Raw genomic sequence first — 21,133 nt, 5'->3', positions numbered from 1 at the left:
TGAGCAGTTCGGTTTTACTCGGTTATGTTCAGATCTCAAAAACAGCATCATAATGGCAATCTGGCTCTCACGTGCTTTGGATAGCCAATTAGATAAATCCATACTTGTACTAATTTGGCGATAATAACTGAGTCAAAACCAAAACGTTCATCTCTAATAAAAAAATACCCACCTAATTTATTTCCTCAGAAGGAAACTTTTTGAAAACTGACCACGGCAGCCCAGGTGTTAATCTAAGGTGATTGCTTAACCAGTATTTCACAACTTCAGTCCTCAAGGACCCCTAGAACAGTGCATGTTTTACATACTTTTGCTGGAGCACACGTATGTATTACTGATTGACATACTTTAAAAGATCGATAGGTGATGCTAATTATTTCACTGTTATTCCCCGACGACTGGACTTGGGAATACTGGCATAACCCTTGGCAGCAACACAATAAACTTCAGTCAATCCTACATTTTCCAGCTGAAATATAAAATTTACTAAAAAGATATTTTTGTGCATCATACAGTATATGTATTTCCTTGTACCAACTATTATATATTACTTTTACTATGATGTTTGTTATTCTGTTTTGTGTCAGTTTAACATTGACAGTCCCCTTCTCTTCTGTTAACTTTTACGTGTACTCCTTTGTTGTATTATTATGAATGTTATTGTATCACTAATTGCTTCAATAAAAAATATTTTTTTAATAAGTTCATCATAGTGACCTTTTTTTTGGGGGGTGGGGGCAGCACATGACCTGCTTACAAAGTTCAAGCTTCTGTACAATATGGCACTCATTCCCTAAATGTTATTAGTATGTATTTCTAATCACACAAAGCCAACAAATGTAGAATAATCTCTCCCAAGTAGCATCTTTTGAACAAAACATCCTGCAGACATAGGATATGTTACACATTTTGAGTTCTCAATAATTATTTTCAAAGTATTGTTTTCAGTAAACTGTCCCTTTAACACCGATTTACTATATGTTGAATGATATCACAGTATGATTAGGGCAGGTGTTCTCTCAACAGTTAACTCCTGTGTCAGTTATGGTTTACTCAGAATAGCTTTGGCCTGAGGTGCTATATGTTCCCCTGATTTTAACCCTAAGGAAAATTGAATATGTTGTATCTTGTCTACTGTTTCATATCAATTGTTATTTATTACATGTTATATATCAAGTGCACATCAGCTGTATAAATGAGTGGGGTCATAATCCCAACCGTTGGGATTCCGGTGATCAGAATGCCGGCACAGGAATCCCTACACCTATCAGAATCCCGGTACCGGCATCCCGACCGCCGGCATCCCAAATGTAAGTAGCGGGGTTATGGTTGGGGGGTTAGAGTTAGGCATTAGGGGGAGGAGGAGGGTTAGGCACTAAAGGGGAGGGTTATCTTTAGGCACCGGGGAGGGAGGGTTAGAGTTAGGGATAGGGTAAAGGTTAGGATACCGACCGACCCCATAAAATAGGTTGAGATACTGTATATTGCTCAATTATTGGATGTTGGTCATTTACGGCCTGTCTGGACTTCCATTTTGTTCTGTTGTTATCTGTTTGAAAAATGACAGCTGGAGCACCATTTATTATACGCAACGTGTTTAAAACTAAACTTGTTGCATATGATAAAACTCGTTGATAAATGGGCCCCATAACTGGGTCCCATGTCCTCTTATAGGCCTGCTTCTGCATTTACAAGAACAGAGCTGAAATAAGGATTTGTGTAAAACCAAACAGAAAATGGATAATGGATAAATAAACAAGATAATTATAATAGCCAACTAATTTGAGTCATTTGATATTATACCGTATATTAAGAAATAAATAAGTGAAAAGTGTGTAAACAGAATACATTGTATTATGTGGAAGGGGCCATGTTAGAGTGCCTGCGTTTATAACACGAAGGAAAGTGAGTTGTGTCTGTGAACTGTATTGGCGAGACGCTTGTGTTTTTCAGCAAACTGTTGAGCTAAACTGACTATTATGAAGTCTGAACACATTCTATTAAGTTGGTAAAAGCTCTACTTTAATATACAGCCTAGTATATAGACAATGCCACTGTAAGACATTAATCAGCCCAGGGCACAGAGTGAGATAATTAGCAGGCTCCCCATTACCAACACCACATTGTGCAGAACAGAAGACTCTTGTAACTGTATCCCAAAAGTACAGAACATTATATAATTCCTCAGAGCAGACAAGAAAAATGTTTTATTGTTTAGTTTTAGATCTTGAGGTATGTTTAATGATTGGATTAAGGATTGTATTAATAGTTGTGTTCAAGGCTTAATGTTAGACCTATATATGAGAGAGTAGGGCTGTTATGTTAAGATTTAGGTTAGTATTCTTTTTTAATTTGAACCAGGAGCACTGTGATCTGGTGCACCATTTATCATTAACTATTTGCTGCATATTCCCCCGAAAAACACCATGTTTTGGGGGATATACGCAAATATTTAGTATCCCTGCAATGTATTATGGAGGGACCACAGCAGATCTCTCCGAGGTTTCTATGGGGGATATGATGCTGTCAGATTTACCAAGCAGTTCTACTGTTGTAGCCTACAGCCACATATCGTTTACATATCGTAAAACTAGACGTGAGAGGGTACTGGAAGAACCCTCCATGGCAATGGCCGGAGTGCAAGCGCAGGAGTCCAGCACAGAAGTAAAGAGATGGTCTCTTTACTCTAAGCTCCTCACAGGGACTGACTCATTTTGGAGCCTTTGTCCCTGCTGGGGCTATTTCATACTTGCCGGTACTAAGAATACATCCGAAATTTCAAAGCGATTGTATACAAGTGTACTGGTATACAACAGTATGATATACCATCACTTCTTTCAAGCACTGAGCCCTGCTGTGCTGCCCACTGCCTGCTGGAAGATGTGACTGCCGATGGGGATTTGGTGCCAGACCACCAGCTGATTACAGCTGGCACACCGGCAGGCATCCATGGAGAGTCAACAGTACAGCGCTGCCGTCATTTAGAACCTGGCGCTGTCCGGGAGATAATTGGAGCTTGTAGACTAGCAGCCAAAAAGCAGCTGCAGCGGCAGCTCCTGATTGGCTGCTGGTCAGCGAGCTCCAGTTGCTATCAAACAGCGCCAGCTTTGAAATGATGGCACCAAATCCACACCTGCTGCTGCTGAGGGGAAGGTCAGAGGCTGCTGCTGGTTGCCCATGAGGGGGATGTGAGAGGCTGCTGGAGGGACACAGGGTACAGTAAGAGGCTGAGGGGAGGGGACTTACTGTGGGGTATAATGTTTTAAGGGACATTACTGTGTGGCATAATGTGTAAGGGGTACTAATACGTTTGTCGCCAAATTTGTAGATTGCATTACTGTGTGGCATCATTTGAAAAGGGCATTAGTGTGTGGCATAATGTTTAGGGGCATTACTGTGTGTGGCATAATGTGTAAGCAGCATTACTGTGTGGCATAATATATAAGGGGCATTACTATTGTGTGGCATAATGTGTATAAGGGGCTCTACTATTGTGTGGCATAATGTGTATAAGGGGTACTACTATTGTATGGTATAATGTGTATAAGGGGTACTACAGTATGGTACACTACATTAATTAAAAGAGGGCGCGTCTTAAGGACATTCCCCTTTTGAGTGGCCACACCTCCTTTTCCAGCATGCGCATAAGTACGACCTTAAATTTTTCATACCACCACTTCAAAATTCCCATTTTGACCAATGGGCCTCTATATAGTAAAGAACTCTCATGGAATAGGAGACTCTCCTGATCATAACAACACGTCTTTTTTCCACATAGGATTGATGACATAGAAATCTTTTAGGTCCAACACTGTGCAGGTGCTACTTGTAAGTCTAATGGTGAATTCCTGTCCTTCTAGGCCCATTTATGTAAAATAATGTATTTGTTTTCCTTGCATATTTGCATTTTTTATTAGATCTGGAGCTTCCATATGACGTGTTTCATCAGCTTGTCAGCAGTCTGTCCTTGGACTAAAGAAACTGCCATAGTTCGAGAGCTAACTTACAAACCAGCAGAGGGAGGGGAGATTTTCACTGCCAGAGAGTCAGCTACCAGGAATATTTATAGTCCTGTACGAGCTGTCAAAGGAAGAGAGGAAGTCAAGGTCCAAATCAAAGGACAGAGTAGGTCCAGACCAGCAAAACAGAGCAGATCCAGGTCCAGTCCAGCAGAAAAGTCCACAGATTTAGGCACAGTCCAAAGTTTCTTTTTACCTGGTTATTTTGCAAATGCGGCAGACACTGACCAGTTCTGGAAAACTGATGGGCTCTTTATCACATATCATAGGTCTGAAAAGCTCTCCAGTGGCTCTCCTCTTCATATGGCAATATAGCTGAGGTATTGGCAATAGCAGCAGCATAATCTTGGTAAGGTGGCAAAGAGATAAGGTAAACAGTCTGATCACTTTGCCACATTACCAAAATCATGCTCGGGCTTCTGTAATGTGTATGTATGGACCTGGACGCCGCTGCAGGATGGTCATGCTGCCTGTGGCTGTCACTGGTACCCTGCCACTGCCACCACGTTCCTAGAATATTCATGTATTCCAAACAACGCAGTTGTTCTTCAATTTCATTATGTGAAAGTATGTGATTTATTTGTACTCATTGTTTGCTTCAAGAAAAGTATGAAAAAGGAGAAATGTATCCATAAGAAATGATCCATTAGCCTATGTGGCTGTATTTGTTAGACCTGGGCATGCATAGAAGCATGGGATTTCCATAGTCTGACTGATAACGGTTATAGGGCTTGATTCAGTTTACGATGGGATTGTAAAGCTGCATGCAAGCAGCTTTACAATTCCGTCCTTGCAATTATAGTAATGCCGCAGGAGGCGTCACCTCTCCTGCATGTATTACTTATCCGAGCTGCGTTGTACAATGCATCGTCAGATAATCTGTGGGTACACCGGCCGGCTAAGTGACCCATGGTGTCACGCAAGCCGGCCACCGCAGATGAGAGAAAGAGGCCAAGAAATGTCTCTCAACCAACGGAGATCCTGGCCTCTTCCCTCCCCCCAACGGCAGCAACACGCCTCAGGAAACGGAGGCCGTTGCTGCACCCTACCTGCCCACAAATGGCAGCAGACTGTCAATCAATGACAGTCTGCTTCCAGTCTGCATGCGGCATCGGAGTCTCGTTCTGCACATGCACAGAATGTGTCAGGCGCCTGCACAGATGCCTAACCATCAGGAATCTGCGATCAGTGGTGCACTGGCGTGAATCAGGGCCATAGTCCTCTGAAAATATAACGAAGACATCAAAACATTTCTCATATTAGACGTTTGCCCTTGTGACCTACAATAGCATTTATCCCCTATTTTAATATGCTGTATTTTTGATAGTTTTAATTTAGGAGTAGGACATACACTGAAACATAGTTATGTCAATAACTGATTGTGGGGTCTATTTACTAAGCAGTGTTAGGAGACAGAGTGAAAAGTTATAAGAAAGTGACAAGGTGCCATCCAATCAGCTCCCAACTGTCATGTCACAGGCTGTGTTTGAAAAATGACAGTTGGGAGTGGATTGGCTGGCACCTTATCACTTTTCACTCTGTCTCCTAACACTGCTTAGTAAATAGACCCCAGTATATCATTAACTCAGTGATGGCTGGTGATATCCTGCTCTACATACTTTTTCCACACATTTCAAAACATGAGGCTTATTATGTCCTTATGACTAACAAGAGCTATACCCAAATAGAACGGCTTCTAATGCTCCACTAGACACTACCTCCAGGATTTTTTAAATGGTCCCTCAAAACATTGAAGCCAAAATTGCTATGTGTGCACTCTGTGCCTTCAGCATATTTACAAAGATAAAAGTCAAACTAAGTGAGCATGTGAGTCTGTCCTCTAAGTTGGTTAGTGAGGCAGATATGCTGCCGGCTAGAGAATGACCTACTTCTACCATCACACTGCAAATAACATCAAATAATCAGAGACTTAACCTGATCTTTTTTGACCACATTATTGAAATATTTCCTCTTCCTAGATAAGGTTGAAAATTATTCACAACCTAATCAGACAGCTTCTAGACAAATACATATACAAGGCTCGGCTTGTAACAACATCCTCTTTAGGAGAAGGATCATGACTCATATGTCTCACACAGGAGAAGATGAAAGGCTTCCCATGCACAAATCACTTATTTTCGATGCTAGTAATAATAAAATGTATTATCTAGTCTTTTATGAGTATTATTATTATAATTATTACTACTGCTACTACTACGATAGACTGAATTCACATTCTGAGGATTGACTGAAATCAGATAAGCATTCAAATTGGGTTTTTAATGTACTCAGCTCTTTATGTGATATTATTAATTAAACCAAATATACTACACTGTTGTGGGCTGGGCTGTGTCTTGGTGCTATTGGTACAGTATGTGAGTGTATTGCAAATTACAAGTACAGGAATCTTCATTGGATTTCACTAGAGATGAGTGGATTTGGTTCCCTGAGAACTAGTGGTGAGCGGGTTCGGATTTCTGAAATCCGAACCCCCCCGAGCCCCCCCCGATCCGAGGCAGATCCGAGTCAGGCTCGACTTTTCCCGCCTGACTCGGTTCTGAAATCGAGGTAAAAGGTCATCATCCCGCCTTCCGAGTCTCGCGGGTTTGGAACCTATATAAGGTACCCGCGTCGGCGCCATTTTCTCACTCGGCTGTGGACAGTGAAGAGGGAGGGTGGGATTTAGGGCTGGCTGGGCTGTGTAGTGTAGTGTAGTGCAGAGTAGTGTTGTGCTGTGCTGTGCTGCGCTGTGCTGCTGTTGTCCACTACTTCAAAGTCCATAGGGGCTGGCTGTGTTGTGCTGTGCTGCTGTTGTTAATAGGGGCTGTGTCCACTACTTCAAAGTCCATAGGGGCTGGCTGGACTGTGTTGTGCAGTCAGTTCTCCATAGGGGCTGTGTCCACTCCAAAGTCCTGTGCAGTGCCCCAGTCCTAAAGGGGTGCTGTAGTGTTGTCCAGGGGGTGCTCTGTCCATCAGGGGTGCTCCCCCCAAATGCTAAAAAAATAATATTTTTTGTGTGTTTGTGAATTGTGTGCGCAGTAGCCGCACGTGCATCAACAAAGTAGTGCCAAGCGTGTGCCTGTGTCATAAGTAAAGGGCCGGCTGGCTTGACCGTTAAAGGGTGCTGTAACCCCCAAAGTACACTCCAGTCCAAACCAAAAAAATATATATTTTCTGTGTTTGTGAATTGTGTGCGCAGTAGCCGCACGCGCATCAACAAAGTAGTGCCAAGCGTGCGCCTGTGTCATAAGTAAAGGGCCGGCTGGCTTGACCGTTAAATGGTGCTGTAACCCCCAAAGTACACTCCAGTCCAAACCAAAAAAAAAAATATTTTCTATGTTTGTGAATTGTGTGCGCAGTAGCCACACGTGCATCAACAAAGTAGTGCCAAGCATGCGCCTGTGTCATAAGTAAAGGGCTGGCTGGCTTGACCGTTAAAGGGTGCTGTAACCCCCCAAGTACACTCCAGTCCAAACCAAAAAAAAAATTATTTTCTGTGTTTGTGAATTGTGTGCGTAGTAGCCGCACGTGCATCAACAAAGTAGTGCCAAGCGTGCTCCTGTGTCATAAGTAAAGGGCCGGCTGGCTTGACCGTTAAAGGGTGCTGTAACCCCCGAAAGTACACTCCAGTCCAAACCAAAAAAAAAATTATTTTCTGTGTTTGTGAATTGTGTGCGCAGTAGCCGCACGTGCATCAACAAAGTAGTGCCAAGCGTGCGCCTGTGTCATAAGTAAAGGGCCGGCTGGCTTGACCGTTAAAGGGTGCTGTAACCCCCGAAAGTACACTCCAGTCCAAACCAAAAAAAAAATTATTTTCTGTGTTTGTGAATTGTGTGCGCAGTAGCCGCACGTGCATCAACAAAGTAGTGCCAAGCGTGCGCCTGTGTCATAAGTAAAGGGCCGGCTGGCTTGACCGTTAAAGGGTGCTGTAACCCCCAAAGTACACTCCAGTCCAAACCAAAAAAATATATATTTTCTGTGTTTGTGAATTGTGTGCGCAGTAGCCGCACGTGCATCAACAAAGTAGTGCCAAGCGTGCGCCTGTGTCATAAGTAAAGGGCCGGCTGGCTTGACCGTTAAAGGGTGCTGTAACCCCCAAAGTACACTCCAGTCCAAACCAAAAAAATATATATTTTCTGTGTTTGTGAATTGTGTGCGCAGTAGTTGCACGTGCATCAACAAAGTAGTGCCAAGCGTGCGCCTGTGTAATAAGTAAAGGGCCGGCTGGCTTGACCTTTAAAGGGTGCTGTAACCCCCAAAGTACACTCCAGTCCAAACCAAAAAAATATATATTTTCTGTGTTTGTGAATTGTGTGCGCAGTAGCCGCACATGCATCAACAAAGTAGTGCCAAGCGTGCGCCTGTGTCATAAGTAAAGGGCCGGCTGGCTTGACCGTTAAAGGGTGCTGTAACCCCCAAAGTACACTCCAGTCCAAACCAAAAAAAATATATTTTCTGTGTTTGTGACTTGTGTACACTGTGGCTGCACGTGCATCAACAAAGGAGCAGCGCCAAGCGTGCGCCTGTGTCCCATAAGTAAAGAGCCGGCTGGCTCATTTCTTAAAGGGTGGTGTAACCCACAAAGTGCACTACTCTCCAGCAAAAATAAAAAAATATTTTCTGTGTTTGTGTGCGCTTTAGCCACACGTATATATCAATATAACATAAATGGAGGACCAAACTTTCTCCGATAAAAATAAAATAGGGAAAAATCAAGAACCACTTCCTCCTAGTGTTGTTGCTGCTGCTGGGAGTTGTTCATCATCCCAGAGAGGAAGTAGGAACATCACTACTTTTACTAAACAATTGACCCTCCAATAGTCCCTAGCGATGAGGATGAAGTACAACAGCAGTCATCCTGAAGCAAAACGTATAACTGAGGCCTTGACTGCTATGTTGGTGTTAGACTTCGTCCGGTATCCGCCATTAGTACAGTGGGATTTAGACAATTGATGGAGGTAGTGTGTCCCCGGTTCCAAATCCCGTCTAGATTCCACCTGCATCCTCAAAGCAGCAGCGACAAGCGTGCGTCTGTCTGTTAAAGGGTGGTGACACCCTCAAAGTGTGCTACACAAACAATAAAAATATTGTTCATTTTTTTTCTGTCTTTGTGAAATGTGTGGGCTGTAGCCGCACCTGCATCCATAAAGCAGCAGCGACAAGCGTGCGTCTGTCTGTTAAAGGGTGGTGACACCCTCAAAGTGTGCTACACAAAAAATAAAAATATTGTTCTTTTTTTTTCTGTCTTTGTGAAATGTGTGGGCTGTAGCCGCACCTGCACCCTTAAAGCAGCAGCGACAAGCGTGCGTCTGTCTGTTAAAGGCTGGTGACACCCTCAAAGTGTGCTACACAAACCATAAAAATATTGTTCTTTTTTTTTTCTGTCTTTGTGAAATGTGTGGGCTGTAGCCGCATCTGCATCCTCAAAGCAGCAGCGACAAGCGTGCGTCTGTCTGTTAAAGGGTGGTGTAACGCTCAAAGTGCTCCAAAAAATAAAAACTATTTGTTTAATGTGTTTGTGACTTGTGTGCGATGTAGCCGCACTTGCATCCTCAAAGCAGCAGCGACAAGCGTGCGTCTGTCTGTTAAAGGGTGGTGACACCCTCAAAGTGTGCTACACAAACAATAAAAATATTCTTCTTTTTTCTGTCTTTGTGAATTGTGTGGGCTGTAGCCGCACTTGCATCCTCAAAGCAGCAGCGACAAGAGTGCGTCTGTCTGCTAAAGGGTGGTGTAACCCTCAAAGTGCTCCAAAAAATAAAAAACTATTTTTCTAATGTGTTTGTGACTTGTGTGCGATGTAGCCGCACGTGCATCAACATAGTAGCAGCGCCAAGCGTGCGCCTGTGTCATAAGTCAAGGGCTGGTTTGGACATCTGGTCCGGATTGAAGGACGTGCCAACAATTTCTGACAAGTCTACTGTCACTGCATATGATACTGTCCTCAAAGCAGCAGCGACAAGCGTGCATCTGTCTGTTAAAGGGTGGTGACACCCTCAAAGTGTGCTACACAAACAATAAAAATATTGTTCTTTTTTTTTCTGTCTTTGTGAAATGTGTGGGCTGTAGCCGCACCTGCATCCTTAAAGCAGCAGCGACAAGCGTGCGTCTGTCTGTTAAAGGGTGGTGACACCCTCAAAGTGTGCTACACAAACAATAAAAATATTGTTCTTTTTTTTCTGTCTTTGTGAATTGTGTGGGCTGTAGCCGCACTTGCATCCTCAAAGCAGCAGCGACAAGCGTGCGTCTGTCTGTTAAAGGGTGGTGTAACTCTCAAAGTGCTCCAAAAAATAAAAAACTATTTTTTTAATGTGTTTGTGACTTGTGTGCGATGTAGCCGCACTTGCATCCTCAAAGCAGCAGCGACAAGCGTGCGTCTGTCTGTTAAAGGGTGGTGACACCCTCAAAGTGTGCTACACAAACAATAAAAATATTCTTCTTTTTTCTGTCTTTGTGAATTGTGTGGGCTGTAGCCGCACTTGCATCCTCAAAGCAGCAGCGACAAGCGTGCGTCTGTCTGTTAAAGGGTGGTGTAACCCTCAAAGTGCTCCAAAAAATAAAAAACTATTTTTTTAATGTGTTTGTGACTTGTGTGCGATGTAGCTGCACGTGCATCAACATAGTAGCAGCGCCAAGCGTGCGCCTGTGTCATAAGTCAAGGGCTGGTTTGGACATCTGGTCCGGATTGAAGGACGTGCCAACAATTTCTGACAAGTCTACTGTCACTGCATATGATACTGTCCTCAAAGCAGCAGCGACAAGCGTGCGTCTGTTAAAGGGTGGTGACACCCTCAAAGTGTGCTACTCAAACAATAAAAATATTGTTCTTTTTTTTTCTGTCTTTGTGAAATGTGTGGGCTGTAGCCGCACCTGCATCCTTAAAGCAGCAGCGACAAGCGTGCGTCTGTCTGTTAAAGGGTGGTGACACCCTCAAAGTGTGCTACACAAACAATAAAAATATTGTTCTTTTTTTTTCTGTCTTTATGAATTGTGTGGGCTGTAGCCGCACTTGCATCCTCAAAGCAGCAGCGATAAGCGTGCGTCTGTCTGTTAAAGGGTGATGTAACTCTCAAGGTGCTCCAAAAAAGAAAAAACAATTTTTTTAATGTGTTTGTGACTTGTGTGCGATGTAGCCGCACTTGCATCCTCAAAGCAGCAGCGACAAGCGTGCATCTGTCTGTTAAAGGGTGGTGACACCCTCAAAGTGTGCTACACAAACAATAAAAATATTCTTCTTTTTTCTGTCTTTGTGAATTGTGTGGGCTGTAGCCGCACTTGCATCCTCAAAGCAGCAGCGACAAGCGTGCGTCTGTCTGTTAAAGGGTGGTGTAACCCTCAAAGTGCTCCAAAAAATAAAAAACTATTTTTTTTATGTGTTTGTGACTTGTGTGCGATGTAGCCGCACATGCATCAACATAGTAGCAGCGCCAAGCGTGCGCCTGTGTCATAAGTCAAGGGCTGGTTTGGACATCTGGTCCGGATTGAAGGACGTGCCAACAATTTCTGACAAGTCTACTGTCACTGCATATGATACTGTCCTCAAAGCAGCAGCGACAAGCGTGCGTCTGTCTGTTAAAGGGTGGTGACACCCTCAAAGTGTGCTACACAAACAATAAAAATATTGTTCTTTTTTTTCTGTCTTTGTGAATTGTGTGGGCTGTAGCCGCACTTGCATCCTCAAAGCAGCAGCGACAAGCGTGCGTCTGTCTGTTAAAGGGTGGTGTAACTCTCAAAGTGCTCCAAAAAATAAAAAACTATTTTTTTAATGTATTTGTGACTTGTGTGCGATGTAGCCGCACTTGCATCTTCAAAGCAGCAGCGACAAGCGTGCATCTGTCTGTTAAAGGGTGGTGACACCCTCAAAGTGTGCTACACAAACAATAAAAATATTCTTCTTCTTTTTTCTGTCTTTGTGAATTGTGTGGGCTGTAGCCGCACTTGCATCCTCAAAGCAGCAGCGACAAGCGTGCGTCTGTCTGTTAAAGGGTGGTGACACCCTCAAAGTGTGCTACACAAACAATAAAAATATTCTTCTTTTTTTCTGTCTTTGTGAATTGTGTGGGCTGTAGCTGCACTTGCATCCTCAAAGCAGCAGCGACAAGCGTGCATCTGTCTGTTAAAGGGTGGTGACACCCTCAAAGTGTGCTACACAAACAATAAAAATATTCTTCTTTTTTCTGTCTTTGTGAATTGTGTGGGCTGTAGCCGCACTTGCATCCTCAAAGCAGCAGCGACAAGCGTGCGTCTGTCTGTTAAAGGGTGGTGTAACCCTCAAAGTGCACTCCACAAACAATAAAAATATTCTTCTTTTTTTTTCTGTCTTTGTGAATTGTGTGGGCTGTAGCCGCACTTGCATCCTCAAAGCAGCAGCGACAAGCGTGCGTCTGTCTGTTAAAGAAGTACATCGGTGACAGCATACAAGTAGGCATGTCAGACAGTCTGTACCTGTACTGGCAGGAAAAAGAAGCAATTTGGAGGTCCCTGTACAAACTGGCTCTATTTTACCTGAGTTGCCCCCCCTCCAGTGTGTACTCCGAAAGAGTGTTTAGTGCAGCCGGGAACCTTGTCAGCGAAAGGCGTAGGAGGTTGCTTCCACAAAATGTGGAGAAGATGATGTTCATAAAATGAATTATCAACTCTTCCAGGGAGACCAGCCTCCAGAACGTACAGAGGGACCTGTGGTTGTGGATTCCAGCAGGGACGAATTAATACTCTGTGAGGATGAGGATGTACACACTGAAGAGGGTGAGGAATTGGTGGATGAGGAGGATGAGGATGACATCTTGCCTCCGTAGAGCCAGTTTGTGCAGGGACAGATTAATTGCCAGCTTGTTTTGTGGGGGCCCAAATGAACCAATCATTTCAGCCACAGTTGTGTGGCAGACCCTGGCGCTGAAATGGTTGGTTTGTTAAAGTGTGCATGTCCTGTTTATACAACATAAGGGTGGGTGGGAGGGCCCAAGGACAATTCCATCTTGCACCTCTTTTTTTTCTTTGCATTATGTACAGTTTGGGGCCTAGTTTTTCAAACTGCCATCCTGTCTGCCACTGCAGTTTCACGCCTAGATGGGTCACGTGTTTGTGCCGCCCACTCGTGTCGCTTAGCATAGTCATCCAGCTACCTCGGTGCAACCTTTTGGACATAAAAACACTATTGTGAGGTGTGAGGTGTTCAGAATAGACTGGAAATGAGTGGAAATTAAGGTTATTGATGTTAATAATAGCATAGGAGCAGAAAAACCAACAAATTCTGTGATTTTAGCTGTTTTTATGCTTTTTTTCAAAAAAATACAGATCCAAAACACAAAACCCAGAACCCAAAACACGGAAGGGTGGTTTTGGCAAAACCAATCCAGATCCAAAACACGAAGAAAGATCCAGATCCAAAACCAAAACACAAAACACGAAAAGTGGCCGGTGCACACCCCTACTGAGAACTGTACCCACCCGGACTTAGAGGATCTGAGTCAGATCCAAGTCGACTTGGGTTTTCCCGCCTGACTCGGATCTGAAAAGGAGGCAAAACATCATCATCCCACTGTTGGAGAGTGAAGAGGGAGGGAGCTGTGAGCTGTGCTTTGCTGCTGTGCATAGGGGCTGGCTACAGTTGTGTTGTTTATTGTCCATAGGGGTTGGCTGTTGTCCATATAGGGGCTGGCTGGCTGTTGTTGTGACTGCGGTTGTCCTGTCCATCCATAGGGGCTGGCTGTCTGTTGTCCATATATAGGGGCTGGCTAGCTGTTGTCCTGTCCATAGGGGCTGGCTGTAGTCCATAGGGGCTGGCTGTTCTGTTGTGTTGTCCAGTGGGTGCTCTGTCCATAAGGGGTGCTCTTCACCCCCAGTGTAAAAAAAATGAAAAAAACTATTCTGTTTGCGTGTTAGCCACACCTGTCATCAACGTAGGTGCGCAGGGGTGCTGTGCTGCTGTCTGCCAAGGGGCTGCTGCCTCTTTCAGGAGTGCTCTTCACCCCCAGTGTGAAAAAAAATAAAAAATTTCTGTGTGCGTGTTAGCCACACTTGCCAGCAACGTAGGTGCGCAGGGGTGCTGTGCTGCCTGTGTTGTTTATCAAGAGGCTGCTGCCTCGTTCGGGTGCTCTCTCAAGTGCCCCCAAAAAATTAATTCAATCAATCTTTTTTTTGTGTGTGTGCCAGGGGTGCTGCCTGTGTCGTTTATCAAGAGTCTGCTGCCTCGTTCGGGTGCTCTCCCTCCCAAGTGCCCCCCAAAAATTAATTCAATCAATCAATCAGTCAATCGATCTTTTTTGTGTGTGTCAAGGGTGATGCCTGTGTTGTTTATCAAGAGTCTGCTGCCTCGTTCGGGTTCTCTCCCTCCCAAGTGCCCCCAAAAAATGGATTCAATCAATCAGTCAATCTTTTTTTGTGTGTGTGTGTCAGGGGTGCTGCCTGTGTCGTTTATAAAGAGGCTGCTGCCTCATTCATGTGCTCTCTCTCCCAAGTGGCAAAAAAAAATAATTCAATCAATCAATCTTTTTTGTGTGTGTGTGTCAGGGGTGCTGCCTGTGCCATTTATCAAGAGTCTGCTGCCTTGTTCGGGTGCTCTCCCTCCCAAGTGCCCCAAAAAAATGTAACTAAATCAATCAGTCAGTCAATCAATCAATCTTTCTGTGTGTGTGTGTCAGGGGTGCTGCCTGTGTTGTTTATCAAGAGGCTGCTGCCTTGTTCGGGTGCTCTCCCTCCCAAGTGCCAATTTTGTTTTTTTTAAATCAATCAATCTGTCAATCAATGTGTTTGTTTTTTTCTGTGTGTGTGTGTGTGCGCATTAGCCATGGCATCACAAACGCCTCTGCTGAGATTTGCATAAACATTTTCAAAGGTGAAAATATAGGATATGGTTTAAAAAATGGATTAAAGCAGCTAAAACTGTGTTCTCTGATTATAGTGTCCGTACTCCCTACCCATGACCCCTCTACCTGACTTTCAGTGAGTTAAAGGGGCAACTCCATGCAACCGTATTCCAGAGTGCAGCTGCTTCTCCTGTAGCCCAGGTCAGAAGATGTGTAGGAGGTGTGGTGATGATATGGACTAAAATGGAGCTCACATCCACTAAAGTGGACAATGAATCCCCAATCTAACAGGGAGCGCAGCTGTAATTTATACACAACACAGGATGGGATGATAATATAGGCTTGGGTGATAGTATAATCTGGGGTGATGTATACATCATCTTCTTTACACAATATTAATTTGTCCCCACTGGAATCCACCATTACAGGTACCTCTGTAATTTTTGCACGTAATTGACAGTAAAGGTCTTTCTTGTACAATTTGTATTTCATTTTGATGGACATCATCTTTTCAACATTTTGGGGAAGTAGTCTCAGGCCGATCACTGGCAAGGTTCCCGGGTGTGCTGAAAACTTTTTCTGAGTACACACTGGAAGGTGGGCAGCTCAAGTAAAGCAATCACAGTTTTTTGTGTAACGGCCTCCAAGGGGTATATTTATTTACTAAAGTTTCTAAATATGAAAAGTGTTCATGTTGCCCATAGCAACCAAACAGATCCTGTCTATAATTTTGTAGAATGCAATAGAGAAATGATAATTACAATCTGATTGGTTGCTATGGGCAACATGAACACTTTTCATTTTTAGAAACTTTAGTAAAACTAAAATTACCCCACTTTTTCCTGCCAGTAGTTATTTACATGTATCTCTTTCTCTTCAGGTCTGTGTCCGTTGGGAAGAAAAAACAATGTCTTCATCCCTTCTGGGATTAAAATCCACTCCCAGCAAGCAGGCATGGCGCTCAAGAAAGAACTCCCAAGAAGGATGCAACGTAAGACTTAAACCTTAAATCTGAAATGTTGCATTTAAGTGGACAGTGGGAACAACGGCAGTTTGAAGGCCACTAACTAACTCTGTTTTTTTTAATGTCTTTGTACAGGTTGGGAAATGCCTTTACAGAAGGTTTGCAAAGGATTATTTAAGTCAATTGTTTTTGGAAAGCACTCTTCCTGGTCCCCTGCTGGGATGAAAATCCACTCCTAGCCGCAGAAGCAGGTGCAGGATTCTCAAGAAAGACACAACATAAGGCCTTAAATCAGGGGTAGCCAACCTCAGTCCTCGAGAGCTACTAACAGTTCACGTTTTCCAGACCACCTAGCTGGTGCACAGGTGTATTCATTACTCACCAACACATTTAATTATTTATTACCATATTCTGTGAGGAGACCTGGAAAACATGCACTGTTGGTAGCTCTTGAGGACCAGGGTTGGCTACCCCTGCCTTAAATCATAGATATTACGCTTGCCCACATATCTGTGCTGGTTAAGTGGCACTTTGAGGCCACTAACTAACTATGTTTTTTTTATGTCCCTGTACAGGTTGGGAAATGCTTTTTCATGTGGAAAGCACTACTAGAAGTCTTCCTGGTCCCCTTCTGGGATGAGAAAATCCACTCCCAGCAGCAGCAGGCATGGCGCTCAAGGATTCTTCAGGGGCAAGGACTGATGTGAATGTGTCAAATATTTTTTTGTAAATGCCTCCGCCCCTCCCCTTCTCCCCCATACATTTTCTTCGGAATCAAAATATGAAATAAAATTTACAACCAATCAGCCCTTCCTATCCCTGCCCTGCCTTCAACTACATACATACTCCAACTCCCTCAGGCCTCTCTTGAATAATAAAAACATTTGTTTCCTGATTGAAGTTGAACTGCCACGTGTTTGTGTCACCCAGTGCTGCCACTTAACAGTCAGCAGCTAGCTTGGTGCAAATTTTGGGCCTAAACTGGATGAAAACAATATAGTGAGCTGTGAGGTGGTCAAAATTGACTGGAAACGAGTGGAAATAAATGTTATTGATGTTAGTAATACTGTAGGAACAAAAACAGGCCCATTTTATGTGATATTAGCTGTTTATATGATTTTTTAAGAAAAATCCAGATCCAAAACCAAAACCGAAAAACAAAGCACGGAGGTGAGGTTTTGGCAAAACCAATCCAGATTCAAAACCATGGGAGATCCAGATCCAAAACCAAAACCAAAACACGGGGGTTGGCGCACATCAAATCATACATCTGAAATGTAATGCTGAGAGGTCAGTGCAGTTCAGATAAGCAAATTTTATATATTTTATATAATTTGCTATGGTGTCCATTCTTGACATGGAAATAGAGGGAGAGAGAGAGAGAGAGATGTAGGGAAGAGGTGGTGCTGGGAGGAAGCTGAGGGAGAGAAAGAGATGGAATGAAGATGAGGGGAGAGAGAGAGTCAGATGGAAGGACGAGGGGAAAATGGGGATAGATATGGAAAGGTGGGGGAAGAGAGAGGGAAAACACCCTGCAAAGCTAGGAACAATAACTAGTACCCCATCGAAAGGTGGATCCAAAATGTATGCAGTCTACAAAGTTAATATTAGTGCACTTTTTTTCTTTATGATATATTAAAAAATCAGAATTCCAAGGAATTTCTAATTTCACCAAAGTATCCCCTGCATCCCAGGGTACCTCAATGCCCCGTTGGGGAGATGGGTTATCTCACCTTTCTTTACCTTCTAACACAAACTGTTGCAGATGCTGAGTGGGGTGCAATTGCTTCCCAAATTGCCAAGTGTAGATAGGTGTAATTGAAGGCATATACAAAGTTGTAACTACTGCAAGATACGTGCAGGTCTGCACCAACAGCAGATTCACCATTGGCAATCATCATCATTTGTGTATTTACATCAGCCTTCAGGCCTTCTCAAATATTAAAAATGTTACATATTTACATGTATCTATGGGCAAGGTTGCATCTGTTTGGAATGTAAAGTGGAGGGTAATGTACCTAGCACCAGAAACAGCATGTACAGTAGTAGTATGCTGTTGCACACAGTGCCGGCGGTCAAAATGCCGGTTAGGGGTAGGGCTAGGGGAAGGAGTAGGATATTTACCTGCATGCATCGGATTTCCACCATCGGAATTACGATGCCCGGATTCTGACCACTGGCATTATGAACACCGGGATCCCGTACCAAACCCCCAAAAACTGCCTTCCATGCACACTAATGTTAGAGAGGTTAGTGGCTTAGATGATGGGAGATCATATATGTGCATCATCTACTGTCTAACGGGGTTAGTGGTCTGAGTGAGCCATGTCACAGAGACACTAACATAGGAAGAACAATGATGTAGAGTTTTAGAGAACAAGAATGATGAATGTCAGAGTACTTCTATAGGCTAATTTAAATAAAAATTACACTTTGTTCTAATTTATTTCCGTCTCCCAGGTACCCCAGTAAGTCAGCATTACAAAGCTTCAATAAAGCATTTTTAACATAAATCTTACACAAAAGTATTTCTTATTCATAAGCGATCATATAAAATGCTGCAAAGGTTAATATTAAATAAATAACATACCGTTTTAGATAAAGTCTAGAATGAGTTTTACATTAAAGTAGGGATGTGCAGGCTCGGATAGGTTCGAGTTTGCACGTGGAGTTCGGATTTTTCCCTCCAAAAAAACGGAACTCAGAACGAGGCAAAACGTCATCTTACATGGATGAACATCATCATTCCTGGACTTTTGTCCAGGAATGATGATGTTCGTCCATGTAAGATGACGTTTTGCCTCGTTCTGAGTTCCGTTTTTTTGGAGGGAAAAATCCGAACTCCACGTGCAAACTCAAACCTATCCGAGCCTGCACATCCCTACATTAAAGACACATTAGCAAACAGATTATTACCTTTAACAGTGGGCATCCTATAGTCAGGAGTACCCACATTTCATCTTTGGCAAAATAGACGATAAAACACACATCATAACATATCACATTGGAGGCAACACAGCTCAGCCACCTCCGTAATACAATAGTCAGTACAATCTACTCTGATCATGGGCCAGACTCTCATTTCTGGGAGAGAAGAACAGAGGAACAACTGTATAAAAAAATGAAAACATTTCTTTGGATTTTGGAAAATACAGTAAAAAAAATAGCAAAGAGAAATTATTAACAACTAGATGAGAGAAGAAATAATTCAGTGTTGAAAAAATAAAAAAACCAGTAGGTTGGAAAACGATCATACCTGTGGGAGAGTGAAGCTCGCCCCAAGGGCTATGAAGGTGTTTATGTAAAGATCAAACACCACACAAACAAGGTGTTTCAGAGTCTAATCCTGACTTAGGTAAAATTAGAGACAATTATAGCAGTATATGTTCACTAGCAGAGTGGGTGATGAGAAATAAAGGTGCTATGTAAGATGCGAGAAACAAAGAACAATCTGTTGTCTTTGTTCGCTGGCAAATTTTATGTTTAAACTGTCAAATTGATATATATATATGATTAAAGATATTCATAAATGTTGCAGCATAATCAGATCTATTAGAAATGTGGCCACACGTATACAGGCAGAGGCAGAACACCAGTAGTTTTTTTGAGGCCTACTTTCTAGCAGCATTAGTGCACATGTATACTGTATGTATGTGAGCGGGATTGATAGATCACAAGAAGCCGCTTATGACATTATAAGAAGGAGTTAGAGGAAGAAATTAAGCATCATGTACAGGGGGTTGTATAGGTCCACTTACAAAATAATACTATAAGTACTATACAAATGAGTAGCCCTGTTATTGGATTGCAATTCCCCAATCTGATCATATTAACCTCATAAGCTACTAGACCTCTTATGAGTTAGTTGATGAACTCTCACAAACGTGCCAATGGGGCGAAAGTTAGTTTTCATCTTGTCAAATCAAATTTAATCCAGTTGAAATCATGTAGATTTAAGCCACTCGCTGTGCATTTTTACTATAGGAATAATGACTTATTTATTGCAAACATAATATTTTCAAATCATATTATGTTTATGTATAATGATTATGTTTGAAAGGGTGTATGACGCTCCAAAGCACACATAAATTGGAGGCAGCGTTGCCATCAGATGACCTTCTATATGTAATGCTACTTTATCTTTGCAGCTATAAAAATGCATATTTGCATGTAAAGTGAATGTCATCCTCACTGAAACAACCGGCTTGTAAAAAATCTCCATTAGGATAATATGCAACTGCCGACTTTGTATACAGGTGGAGAAACGCGTTAAAGATGTTAATTTTTCCTAAGGAGATAACAGCACAAGTTACTATACGGACTGTTATTCTCCGCTGTTTTGGGAGGAATGAATAACTAGACCTTACTGATGTTCTTTATTAGCTGTATACTAGGAGCATGCAGCATCTTATAGACTAAGAACTTTGGAGCTTTCGATTATTTGCTTATACAAGCATTGGAGCTTCTAGAATCTTCATATATTTATAATGTCACCAGCTTGCATTTTACTAACAATTTGGAATAATTATTTGCTTACAATAACATTGAAACCTTTATAATTTGCATATACAAGCTGGGCAGGAGCTTTGGCCAAGGGGGAATGCTGCTTGGCGGTGCTACCCGTGGGCCGGGGGTAGCGAACTTGCCAGCGCCCCGTCCAGTGAGGAGAACGATGTCAACAAGCTGCTGATGCTGTGAGTGCAGGGGCATAGCATGGGTGATGCACATGGAGCAAGAGTGCCAGGCTATGACAGAGGCAGTGGGCGCTGCAAAACCGGCAAAGTTGATAGCGGGACTAGAGTGAGCAGCGCTCAGCAGTGCTCTCACTAAACTTCAAAGATCGCAGCCAGCAGGTGGCAGCTGTGATACCTGCTGCTGCATGGATTCCAAACCTCCAGCAGGGAATGGGCGCTGGCGGTACAGGGGTAGAGGATGACACTTCACCTTTTTCCCAGGATTCAGTGCTGGAAGATCCCAAGTGAACACAGATTTTTAGCATGCAATGCCTGTGCCATTAGTTACAGATGTGCTTTCAAATGTAAGTAGAACATTCCTTAATTTCAATGTTGTTACTGGCATGGCAGCAGTTCACACTGAACAGAAGAGGCTCAATTAAAGACATACTAAGAAATATTACTTTGTGGTGTAATGTGAATAATGGCCACTACTGTGCAGTGTAATTTGAATACGGTTACACTACTGTGTGGCATACTTTGAATTGGTACTATTGTGTGGCCACGCCCCTTCCCAGTGTATGGCAAAGTACATAGTACTCATCTGTACATTACAGCAATGATCTGCTGAAATTTGTGATGTATAAAAGTCTTCCACTCATACAGCAACAT

The 21,133-nt window shown here is 43.0% G+C and overlaps 1 long non-coding RNA gene across 1 annotated transcript; it reads left to right on the top strand.

Moving 5' to 3' along the window:
- The first annotated feature begins 1,234 nt into the window (after positions 1–1,234).
- LOC148535344 (uncharacterized) lies at positions 1,235–16,027 on the top strand. The gene is made up of 3 exons (XR_015875558.1): positions 1,235–1,310; positions 15,705–15,815; positions 15,924–16,027. It is a non-coding gene; the product is annotated as an uncharacterized LOC148535344 (long non-coding RNA).
- The last annotated feature ends 5,106 nt before the right edge of the window (positions 16,028–21,133 follow it).

Source organism: Taudactylus pleione, unplaced genomic scaffold (genome assembly GCF_031769625.1).
Source record: "Taudactylus pleione unplaced genomic scaffold, aTauple2 ptg000053l, whole genome shotgun sequence".
In the NCBI taxonomy this organism is placed as follows: Eukaryota; Metazoa; Chordata; class Amphibia; order Anura; family Myobatrachidae; genus Taudactylus; species Taudactylus pleione.
This window is presented reverse-complemented; position numbering and strand designations above follow the sequence as displayed.